This window comes from Pinus tabuliformis, chromosome 9, assembly GCF_031772625.1.
Source record: "Pinus tabuliformis cultivar Carrire ecotype Pingquan chromosome 9, CPIR1, whole genome shotgun sequence".
NCBI classification, from domain to species: Eukaryota; Viridiplantae; Streptophyta; class Pinopsida; order Pinales; family Pinaceae; genus Pinus; species Pinus tabuliformis.
The window spans coordinates 841,191,043-841,204,450 of record NC_142307.1 but is presented as its reverse complement, the minus strand read 5'-3'; the positions used below and the strand labels follow the sequence as shown (position 1 = coordinate 841,204,450).

General features: G+C 39.0%; 1 pseudogene; it reads right to left on the bottom strand.

Moving 5' to 3' along the window:
- Positions 1 to 12,794, bottom strand: part of LOC149151411 (pre-mRNA-processing-splicing factor 8A-like) — a 168,827-nt pseudogene extending 156,033 nt beyond the window's left edge.
- Between the last annotated feature and the right edge of the window lie 614 nt (positions 12,795 to 13,408).

Sequence of the window (13,408 nt, the reverse complement as noted above, 5' to 3'; positions counted from 1 at the left end):
CAATGACTAAGTTTAAATAAATTTGACAGAAGGTAGATGAGATACCTTTGGATTTTGGTCAAAGGTTGAAATTCCTGATTAGGCAAGCCAATATGGTGATTATAGATGCATAGCATCATGACTAGTATATAGTGTCACTCTTGTCAACCTTGAGAGTCCCTATGTTGCAACAAAAGATAGCAACACAAGTTGAAGTCTTAGAAATTGTGATGAGGCTGAACACCTCGCCCATACCAGATACAAACGTTGGAGTGAAATAGATTCACTTGTAGCTAGAAACCCTACACTTGGAGTTGCAAAGCCTAAAGAAGGGAAAGGAAGCCCATATGGAGGTGCACTCTGAGGTCTGGTATTTTAAGTGCAAGAGTCATGGACATGATAAGGACCATTGTCCGGTTTATAAGAACTATATTATGGGGGGAGGGCATGTTCCCCTGAAACTAGAGAATAATGCTGGGATGAGCATGGGAGTTGTGTTGTGGTGCGCTATTTTTCAGGTTATAGGATATCACACAACTGATCATTTCCATTTACTACAGAAGTTTGTATAGACCCCGCAACAATTGTTTGCAATTTCTATAAATTTGTGGGACATGATGAATGCCACAATAGGAGTTATGAGCTAATGATGGATATAACCCCTACCTACCAAATGTAGGCAGAGAACTAGACTCAGGATCAGGGCACAGGAGCACCACATGGAGGATTCCAATGCTGAGGAAGATGAAGAGGGAGTGGAACTAGCCAAAGGCATGGGTAGGCAATTTATTATAACTGTGGTGAAGCACGACACTTTGACCGAGATTGTACAAACCCCATGCATCCATCATGTTAGTATTTTTGTCATTTTGACCATGTGATAGAAGAATGTCTAGTACTCATGGAAAATATTCAAGAAAAGAAGGTGCAACCCCAACAACCTACAGAGAACATTCAAATGATGAGGGAAGAGCCTTGTGAAGAAGATCAAAGCATAAATATAGTGACAAGAAGTGGTATGGTGGCTGGTGCAGATAAAGGAAAGTAGCTCAAGGATGATGGGTGGGTGCATAAGACTACTGAGAAGGAAATAGACATTGATCTTAATTTCTCTAAAGAGACCTTCATGGAAATAAAGAAGAAATTCGTTGAGGCCTCCACGTCAAGAAGCGAGGAGAAAATGCCAGAAACTAGTGTGACACAAGAAGTAGATCCTTCAATACTAGCTAATTTTATAAGACATGTATGAAGTTACTACACAATAAGAAAGTAGTAGAAGGGTTTCAAGAGTTAATAAACAAGTGTGAAAATAAAGAAAAGACTCCTGCTGAACATCGCACCATGAGGAAAATTGGTAAGCATAAGAAGCGCACGGGGCACGAGATGAGGTTGACTACACAAATAAGAAAATATGAAGTGGACCAGATAATATTGGATCTAGGATCTAATGCAAATGTCCTGCCTAAGCAGACATGGGAAAGGATGGGGAAACCTGCATTGTAGTGGTTTCCTATTCAGCTACGCATGGAAAATCAATATAAGATTATTCCGATGGGGCACTTATATGGTGTAATGGTGGATTTTGAGGGCGCAAGCATGCTGACTAACTTTGAGGTCATTAAAAGAATGGATGATAGTAACCCGTACCCTGTGCCTGTGCTACTAGGAATTGACTGGGATTTTTGATATGGATACGGTAATCTACTTGAAGAAGTAGAAGATGACGTTTGAAAGGAAGTCACTTAGGGTTGTAGTAACAATAGACCTTGCCAAAGGAGCATGCTATACTGAACATGTTCGTGACTTTGTGGAAAGTGATGATGATCTGGATCATATATACAAGATCACAGGGAAAAATGAAGATTGGATCAATCCTACGGCTGATGGATGAATTGCGTGGGATAGGGATAGCTCTTGCACCTCATATTTAGATGAAGAGCTTGAACACTGGAAAAATTGGTTGCATGAAGTATCGATGCTCCGTTGCAATATGATGACCAAATCACTGCTGTGTGTCTCGACTGAGGTAAGAAAGCTTCCATATTATGATGGTTTGATTGATGTGGATATATTTTTAGATGAATTTGAAAGGGAAGTACTGCAAGAACATCGCTTATAGGCACTGGAGTTGGCATTGCATGCTACGCTTGCTCGTTGGTGGGGTGTGCACAAGTAGAGCTTCACTCAATGGAAGGAACACATAATAATAATGAAATTAAGGTTTGAGTATGCTAACACTCTGATGACAGAAAAATATAGTGGGAAGGATGATCCGTTCAATCATTTGACATGTTGGACTAAGGCCTGGGTGACAAAACCACAACTAGAATGGATGCACATTTTTTACCATACCTTAGATACAATCACCATGAACTGGTATTTGGAGACGGAGCTTCACCATGGGACAACTGAATGGGACATCTTAAGAGATATTTTATTATTAAATTTTAGCTTTGAGGATGGGTTTGAGTGAATTTATGAAGCAATCCAAGAGATAAAAGAAGCTATATTTAGAACACCTAAGGAATTGGTAGAATGGGATTAGCCAAAGTGGAGTACACAGCTGCGCCATGCGCTGGAATGTTACAATGTGACTGTTGAAGAGGAATAAGAAGACCCAAAAAATATTAACATTCCAGAGATAGAAGGAAAATGCGAAGTTGAAGGACTAGAAGCTATGAACCTAGATATATTAGAACCTTTAAAAACTAGACAAGTGAACACTGGATCTGAGGCAGAGCCTAAGTTTACGAAGATAGGAGACTATTGGGACAAAGATACAGTTGATAAGGTAGCTAAACTGCTGCGTGAATACCAGGATCTCTTCCCAACAAAGCTTTCAGATTTGAAGGGGATCGTCAGAGATTTAGGTGTTATGAAGATTACGTTGAACTGAATATGAAGCCCCTTAAGCAGAGACCTTATCAGCTAAATCCAAAGTATAAAGAAAAGGTGCACCAAGAAATGGATAATATGCTGGATGTAGGTATTATTGAACCAGTAGAGGAATCTGATTAGGTAAGCCCAATGGTGGTCCAACAAAAGAAACAGAAAGGAGAAATCCAAATATGCGTAGATCTAAGAAAGTTGAATGATTAATACGTGTATGATCCATTTCCAACACCATTTACAAATGAAGTATTATAGAATGATGGTGGACAGGAAGCTTATTCATTTACTGATGGATTTTTGGGATATCGTCAAATAAATATCGCGCCGAAAGATCAAAGCAAGAAAACCTTTACGACGGAGTGGGGTTACTTTCAATATACAGTAATGCCATTTAGATTGAATAACGCGCCTGCAATTTTCTCCTAAGTTGTAATCAAGACATTCAAGGAATGTATCCATAAGTTTATGGATGTTTATTTTGATGATTCGACTGTGTTTGGTTTGGTGAAGTTCCATGTTGCGAGTATGTGCCTTATGGTGGATACATGTTGAAGGTATTAGATTGCGCTAAATTTAAAGAAGTGCATATTCTGTGTGCCCTTTGGAATTTTTCTCGACCATGTTGTATGTAAGCAAGAATTGATGGTGGACCCTGTGAAGATCGTTGTGATTCTGAATTTTTAAGCTCCTAAGAATGTAAAACAATTGTGCATGACATTGGGGACCACTAGATATTATAGAAAGTTTATCAAGGCATATGCTCAGATAACCATGGTGATGGAAAAATTATAGAAGAAATATGTGATGTTTTGCTGGGATGAAGACTGTCAGCGTAGTCTAGATGTCTTGAAGGAAAAGATGGTAACTATGCCTATTTTGGTGTATCTAGACTGGAAGAAAAAGTTCCATGTGCATGTAGATGCCTCTTGCATTGCGCTAGGAGTGCTTTTAACATAGGTAGGAGAAGGAGAAATTGATCATCAGATAGCCTCCAAGAGAAGAAAGTTGTACGAGGCTGAGAAGAATTATTCCACTACAAAGCTTGAAGGGTTGGATATGGTCTATGCACTACAAAGTTTTCAACATTATTTGTTGGGTGGACACTTTAAAATGTATATATATCACTCTGTGTTGAAGTGCCTGGTCAATAAGCCTGTGTTGGGGGGGAATATATGCCAATGGTTACTATTGTTTTAAGAATATGACTTTGAAGTGATCGTGAAGTAGGGAAGATTGAATGCAGGACCAGACCATCTGTCAAGGATTGAAACTGGCCAAGAAGCAAATAGTTTGGAGGAAGGACTGCCAGATGTGTAGCTCTTTGCAGTGCACATCGCGGATGACCTTTTTGTTGAGATCATTCAGTTTTTAACCACAGGTAAATCAACGGAAGGATATTCTACTCAACAAAAGAAGGAATTAGTGGTTTGATCTGCATATTTTTCAGTGATTGCGGGTCACTTGTATAAGATGGGAACATATGAAATACTATGTCAGTATGTTCCTAAGTTTGAATGTGCTAGTATCCTTGTTGAAGCACATGGAGGAGTGGCCAGAGGACGCTATGCTAGAAAAGCAACCGTACAGAAGATTTTGCGCTCTGGGTTTTGGTGGCCAACATCACATAAGGATTATAAGGCACACTGCAAGGCATTCAATGCTTTCCAAAGGATGGGAAAGCCTTCGTGAATAGATGAATTGCATTTAAATCCTCGGGTTTTGTTGTAGGTATTTGATAAGTTGTCCATTGATTTCATAGGTCCAATACACCCACCAGGTAAGAAGACTAGTGCGTGGTATATCATTACTGCAATAGAGTATTTAACCAGATGGGTGAAAACATAGCCAGTGAAAGATTGTATAGCTACCATCGCTGCAAATTTTTTGTTTGAATATGTCTTAACATGATTTGGATGCCCTAAGATATTGATGAGTGATAGGGGTACACATTTTTTGAATGACATGATTAGTGCGATGCTTGAGGAATTCCAAGTGTATCATAAAAAAGAGCACACCCTATCATCCACATGCGAATGGAATGGTGGAAGAATTTAAATTTTTTTTGGAGAATGCGTTGACAAAGGTCTCCAATGCACAAAGGAATGACTGGGATATGTGTGTCCCAGCAATGCTATGGGCATATAGGATTACCTGTAAAAAGTTGACAGGTCAAACACTCTTTAGGTTGGTCTATGGAATCGAAGCATTGATGCCTATGGAGTATATTGTGCCAAATTTACATATTGTAATTTTGACAGAGATGGTAGATTGCAAGACCTTGGAGGAACGTCTCGCACAACTAATAGAGCTAGAAGAAGACCACTTTCTTGCAGTATTTCACAAGCAAGTGAAAAGGGAATGTGAGAAAGCATGGCCTGATAGGAATATTAAGTTGTGCACTTTCAAGTTGGATGATTTAGTGTTGCTATATGACAACAAGTTCACAAAATTTCAAGGGAAATTTCAAATGCACTGGTTGGGGCCATATGTTTTTAAGGAGATCACAAATGGTGGTGCAGTTCAGCTTGTGAAGCTGAATGGGGAACCATTCCATGGGAAAGTGAATTGGAGTAAGTTGAAGTTGTATATAGGGGATCTTACCTCTACGCAATGACTACATGTTAGCAGGACAATATTAGTAATCCAAGCAGTTTCAAGGGATTGTAGGACTATAAACTACGCTGCTCAAAAAGGAGGAGAACATAGTAGGGAGGTTGCATGATGGAAGAAAGGAGTGTGACAGGTGAAGTTGCGTTGGATGAGCTACACCATGGAGGATGGTACTATGCAAATGGGTCCAAAAGTAGCCATTGGAGTCACTATTCATGATTTTATGGAAAAAATCCCATTAAGAGGAGCGGGTAGGTGCCATTTATGGCGAAAATATTTGGATATCTACCACCAAAGATGAATTTATGATTAGAAAATCAAGGGAATGGTCGGATTTGAATTAAAAACCTCCTATAAATTGGGCATGTTGGTCTGCCAAGGAACACTTTGCATTCTAGTTGTGTATGAGCCCTCTTGTTCCCGCTATATGAGTCGATAGTTCTAGGAGGATTTATCTTCAAGCCCGATATTTGCAACCTTACCTGCGTCGAACCAGAAGATTGTCCTTGAAAAAATGTCTGCGCCAGCCAGTTCTAAAGTTGCAATTTCTCAAGCAGAAGGCCCTGAAGTTGTATCTATGGAAGTTGTGCCCCTTGTGCCTACGATGCCGAGGTCACCTAGGCTGAAGAAATTAGCTACAAAAGAGAAGCAGAAGAAACCTATACTAGTGAGACATTCACCGAGGAAGAACCCAGAGGTTTGGCAGAAGGAGAAGAAGGATAAGCAATTGGAGAAAATTGTGGACCTAGAGGAAGAAGAATTCCATGGAGTGGAGGAGTTAGATGCTAAGGAGGGTGAGCCTATCACACGGCTCCTAGAGTATATCCCTCCACAGAAAGGGAAGACAAAAGTAACCAAAGACCCTGATTCTAGAAAATTTATGGTCTCGATGCCCTTGTTACCAAAATAGGTCGAATTTGAAGGTGCGGTCTTAGCACGCATTCCAGTGCTGAAGTTGGAGGATTGGGATCTCATGGAAAATGAGATATTCCCTCATTTGGCTACTCACAAATACATAATGAAGATCTATTAAGAGGAAACTGGGGTTATGCAGCTGGAACCCATGAAATTGGTCAAAGGTGTTGAGCAAGTTGGGTTGTTGCACATGCTTTGCGTACCACATTTTCATAGGCCAATTATCAACATGGCTTGTGTTCTCTAGCTACTCGCGTTGGGGCATGATGGGTGCTTATGGCTTACAAAACCCATACCTATCACGGATATGACTATACATAGGATTACCAAGATGCCCTATAAAGGAGTAGACCCTACCAAGGAGTTTGGAGGGAAAAGTGGAGAAAAGGAGCTAGCAGATAAGATGAAGGTTGAAATTTGTTTTCAAGAAGTCACGCAGATATTATATCCCTCCTTTCAATACCAAGCGGTGTCGTTTTTTGTCCAAATATTAGTAGGAAAGATTATGAGGAAATATCACGCGGACGATGCTAGTAGTGTCATTAGCTGCCCAATGTGCGAAGGGAGTACAATATAACTGGGCATAGTATTTATGTAAGGAGTTCCTCATGAAATGTCGCGAAGCACACGAGGACAGTAAGCCCTTTATTTATGCCTAGCTCCTATTGCTCATTGTCTTAGTAGCATGGTGATTACTAGAGGATAGTTAGTTTCCTCTGCAAGCAAAAGATTTACCAGAGGCAGTGAATTTCGCTTCGCTGTGGTCGACAAAGGATCCAGAGAGGATCAATGAATCAAAGAAAATCTAGATATTAATAGAAATGGATCTTCACACAATAATCAGTCAGCGGCTAAGGTTGTCTCCAACCTTGTTCGAGTAGTTGAGGGTCTTCGTGGATTTTAAGGTCGATTTCCATAATGTATCAATCAGGGTGAGGAGGGACCCTAAACATATATGGCACAAGTTGCCATACTTAGTCTCAGAGATAGATGTGCATGAGATTGTGGGAAGTTAGCTAGTAGAGTGGCGCAAACCCACGTATGTTGGTGCAAGTACTAGTAAGGGTGGAGAATCTTTGCTACATAGATGATAGTTGTGCAAAAGTGAAAATAAGTCGCACAAAAAGTAGCGCGAGCATTAGCTGAAAAGAAAAAGAAAGAAGATGTTGTTAAGGCAGCTGCAAAAAAAGAGCACGTTGCGAAAGCGAGTGGTGAGGCTGAGCGCATTGACACGAAGAAAGTTAAAGCATCAGCTTCCCAGCATACTGAAGAGAAGGAACTGTTGGAATAGGGTAGAGATGGAGGTAAAGAGTAGAGCACTCCCTTCACATTGAGGAAGCACAATAAGGAGATAATTGTCAGGCCGAGGAAGAAGCACAAATTTGCTAAGCATTCGCACATAGAACCGATGATCCTCATAGAAGGGGATCTAGATGAGATTGGAGACAAGGTAAGAGACACCATGACATATTTGTGGTAGAAATTTAAACAATAGTACATATAGATGCTAGGAAGTGTACAGAAAGATATACGTGAGTTGTAGATCTAGACTGGTAGGATTCAAGTGAGTGTTGGGCAACTGAGAGGGGTGCAAGTGAGTCTGGCGCAAGGGAGAGAGAAAGTTTTGGAGATGGAATAGACTTTGGACCTTAAAGTCATATCCTTACCAGAGGGATCAATTCGCGCAGAATAAGAGGAAGACCAAGATCTGTTGAGCACAGTCAAGGAAATTGGGGTGAACTTAGCCATGTTTTTGCTTTAGACTCTCCATGCGCTACATCAGGGGGTCTCGGATGAGATTAGGATTAGAGAGGAGTGTGCCCTTGTGGTGATTAGTGAATTCAAAATAAAGAATGAGTAGATGTTTACAGAGAAGTCTCAGGCTCTGAAAGAAAAGGAAGAGCTACAAGCACGAAGTCATAGCTTCAAAACAACGATAACATAGGCGTGTCATTCAGCTCCAGAGCTAAACATTTCGGAGGATGCCACAACTACAACAAAATTTAGGAAATTGGATGTTGCAGTCCGCGCATCCAAGGATGAGATACAAAAAGTCACATTTGACTTCCAGATGAAAATCACATAGCTCCACCTGAAATTATAGCCAACTACTCCGTCAGAGGTTCAGGAGCAACATGGACCAGCTATCAGGGAAAGCATGGTCACTATGGATACAATAGTCACAGACTGTGCAATGGTATTTTATCAGGCCATGGAGCTATGAATGAATTTGCAGGAGGACCTAAACCTGAAAAAACTTAACATAGATATCCAGGAGACACAGTGAAGGTTTGATGAATTCAGGGCAATTGCGCACACTTTGGTGCTAGTCCAATGCCTCGTGCGATTACAGGAAGGCAAACAAATTCAATCACAAATCGAAGAGCTACAGAGGAAAGAGGCCCTTCTCAAAGCCATCATGGATAGAAGAAGCCTGTCAGCTTACTTTGTCACTTCAAGAGAAGTTAAAGACACTTTAAGAGACATAGAGAATGATGCGCCTAGCAGTAGAAGGCACGACAACAGAAAAGCTGGTAGAGGAAGTGTAGCAGGCTGCAGTATAGGGTCCTGCTGACATAGAAACATTGCAGGTCGAGTTTAGTGACCTCCACAACAAGATTGAGGTGCCAAGAGAGCGACTCAAGGGTGATTCACCATATTTATGTTGGGGGCCTGTTGGGATAGGGTCCTTAGGGTCAATTTTGGGTTAGTTAATCAAAATTTGAGAAGAATTTTGTAAAGAATGTAAAGTCACCATGAAATGTGGAAGGAGTGCAAAAATAAGTAGGAGTCAAAGGGGCTTTAGCCCCTTGTATGGGTAAGTGATAGCTCAGTTTTGAGACTCACCCATAGGCCGTGGGCCAATCTATATATATTCGAGTCATATCGAGTGTAGAGATAATAACTAAGATAGAACATTACTGTTTTGGGCAAGCGCTAAGGCAAGAAAGTTCTGTTTCCTGTACTTAGGCAAAAGGGGAAGGCTCCTGCAGCTGTGTGCGTAGAGACCTTGGCATGTCCATAGCTTAGTGCATGGGCCCCTGCAACTGGGTTCGCAAGTTGGAAGAGTATGTAAATTGAATGTTGAATCTAATAAAGACTTATTTTGGAACAAATATCTAGCCTCTATGTTTTATTCTTAATCTTGTTCAAGTTAGGCATTATGGATTACTGATCTATTTATGTGAAATAAAGTATAATTTTTGCGACGTGAATATATTGAATATTTAATATCTATGCATGAACTAAGTAATAATATGTTTTTGCGAAGGTAATGATTAAATCTGTTATGATTTCTGTTGAATCGGGTAGATCTATGCGAAGGCAAATATAGGGTTACTATTTAGTGCGTGAAAGTGGATAGTCTACTTCTTTTAGGTCTATAAAGTCTGATCGCAGACCTTCACAAAGCTATAGGAGCCGTTTTCTTAGAGTTCCAGTAGCATACCATAAGAAGACATAGATCTGCATGAAGGTAGAACTAAGCTACATGGGCTTAAGATCACTTATCACACGGTCTCTAGATGCAGAAAACTGGTTCTAGCATCCCCCAATATTTCTTGGAGTGAGACTGCAACCTGCGCTATGCAGGTTGTTGCTGAAAGGGCCAACAGTTAGGGTTTTGTTGGTTGGCGTGAACAACTCTGAACCTGGATCAGGCCTCCTTAAGCAAACAATAATCGAGTCACCCTTGATCATAGCATCCACGATGAGTCACCCTTGTATCCATGGAGTCTTTTTTGAGTCCCATTATGTCCCAATATAGTATTTCATCCATCGTTACATCTGATTCATCATGTGTTGTCCATTTTTGGCCTCCAGTGATACTGTCCACCATCCCCTTCAAACTCAATTCAGTCACTACTAGGTCAACCATGAACTTTATGCTCTGAAAAAGGAACTCATTCATTTGTCCCTCAGTCCCCATTCCCCTTATCATTCCTGGTGTCATTCCATCAGTCACATTACTATTTTCCCTCATGCCTTAGTTGAGGATTCTCATTGCCTCACCTATGGCGGGTCATATTATGTCAACATCAACACATTCATTCCAGAAGATTGATCTAGATGGAGATGTACCTTGGTTCCATCTTCCATTCTTGTTCAGTGCGTCAGATCAAGCAGATTGTATCAGTGATTCCCAGGTGTGTCAGAGATGTTTCATACTGCATGAGGGGACAACCCTTTTGGTAGCCCCCCATATGCCCGAATTACCTCAAATTATCCTACAACCTCAGATACAGTTCTGCAAATTTGATGGGTTCAGTTCTAGACACTTGGAACACTCATAGTTGCATATCTCCTCCAGATGATCCATTTAGTTTTGCAGAGCCCTTTCCTATTCATCAGGGCTTCTTTGCTTGTTACACCCACCCTCCCACCCATTTTAGGGTCAAGGCATTATGTCTTATGTACTTAGATGTTAGTGTATTATATGATGGATCATGTTTTTTCCAGGCGCATTATGTATATGGGATGTCTTATATTATTTTTTGGCCCATTGATGCCAACATGTCATGTACCATTTATCATGTACTCTATTTCTCAGTTTTATTTTTCTGGGCGCATCATTATTCTTTGTACTGAGTTATCTCGATGGTATAGGTATGCCTTTGCCACCTCACTCAAATTAGGTACCACAACATCAAATCAGTCTTACATCAGTTAGTTTGTCTTGCCCCCTTAGTTCTTGTCCTCTCTTGGTTCAACCCCATTGATGTCTCTCTCTCTCTCTTTGACCCCCCTTCAGTGTCTGGTGATTGTGTTCATATACTTCGGTCATACGTTTTGCTCCTAGCATTTGTATGTTGGGGGGAAATGTGTTATCGCCAAAAATTGGTCATCTAACCATATCTAACTAGATGGATCGAAATGCACCATGTAAGACCAATTTTACTATAGTAAAATTGTTTTCACCGTAAGAAATTACTTTATAAACCACATCTATTAAGATATTTTTGGTTAAACCCATGAGGAATAATTAAATAAATCATAATTTATTTAATTTACCTCTAGGAATAATTAATTAAACCATTGTTTAACTAATATTCCTTGTGATATTTGACCCAATCACATGAAATAATTAGATAAATAATTATTTATCTTATTTTTCTCTAGGAATAATTAATTAATCATTATTTAGTTATTATTCCATGTTAAATTTGACTAAATCACCCAGGAATAATTAAGAAAACCATTATTTGTTTATTTTTCTTTAACTACATTTTCAAAATAATAAATAAATCATTTCTTTATTTATTATTTCTAAATTAAATTATTTGACCAAAAATACTTTTTCCCTCCAACAAAATATAATTACATATTGCAAGTGGTTAGGTCTAGAATTTGGTTAATAATATTTTATTATTTTCCATTATTTGAGAATAACCTAATATTTTTTTATAAAATGAAGGGTTTTACATTCATTCTTCTCTTTCGATTATTTTCATTGTTGCACTCACTATTGCAGCTTTGATCATTATCACTGTCACTTTCCATTTCTTTTTATCCTTGAGTTCCCATTTGAGCTCTACAAACACATTTTCCTAGGTTTGTACATTGTAGAGAGGAGAGACTCTACCAAGTTGAAGCGTTGAGTATAGTCAAGAACCCATCCCATTTGAGGGGGATTGGTAACATTTTACATATTCCTTTCACTAGATGTTACATAATAAAATTGCAATTTCATATTCTTGTCTTGTCCATTGGTCGTTTTGGAGTTATTATTCACTATATTTCTTATTTCTTTATACTGTATAATTGCTTTTGCTACATATATCTGGAAGTTTGTAGGTTTTATTTATTATATCTATTGCATATCTAAATGGTTCTACATCCATTTATGTTTTTAGGGTTTTCTATCATCCACAACTTAACGTGTGCTCTTTTCGTACATTCTCGATAAGGATGCACTATAACAAGACTGTGATATAAACAAAGCTTAACTTTCCTAGGCATGTTGTTGCAGAGATGAGGAAATGCAATTATATACTCTATCCGAAGTGGAGAGCGGATAATAAGCTTATTAATATCATTGAATTCATTCCAATCTTCATCATCCTTCTCCATATCTCGGTACAAAGGCTCAAACTTTGGTCCTCCTATTGTTAAAATAGACATGTCAGTAAAAGTATGAACGTGATTGTAGAAATTAAAAGTATGACAAGAGAAAACAAAGTAGATGACCAGATATTGAAACAACAATTTTCTAGGCATAGACTTCATAATACCTAGTATGCACATGTTCAATTCTTTTTCTATCTAAATTAACTTCATATGAAACAGATAGAATTATTTTTTATCGCTCAAATCAAAAAGTATTTGTCTTGTGAATGCAAAGCTTCCATGATGGGAATTGATAAGTGCCACCTTCTATAACGAGGCCCATTTATTCTCATTGACAATGATATTTCTGCTCATAAGCCTCTCATGCATGGTAATTACACATATTGGTGAGTAAGATTTGAAGAAGGATACATGAAAATTTTGAAAAAAGAAAGGTTTGTTTTGGACCTATTAATGAAGAAGGATTAGTTGAAAGAAAGGAAAGCTTAATAATTAGTCAAAAACAATTCAAACTGGGAGAAAAGACCCAAAAGTGTCCAATTCTCATTTCCAGCAAGTTTTGATGAAATTGAGCCCATAAATAAAGCACTGTGAACATGTGTAATATTACTCGTGTTGCAGATTCTAGATCAAATTAGAGCATGACACTTGCATCCTATAGCATGCACAAAAATCCGAAATAGAAGAACTATCCTTTGGAAGCCCAACACCCTTTGTGACAACATCATACCAACATCATAACAATATATTTTATAGGTTATCTCTGCTCTTATATATCACATATCACAACCACTTTTTGACAAGACAAGAACCTTCTAAAGACTTCTTTTCTGAATGACCTGATTGAAGATGAAGTGTACCTTAATCAATTGAGATGTTGAAAGGGTCCTTTATGGGTTGAATCAAGAAACACGTGCATAGTACTCATGGGTTGATGAGTACTTAC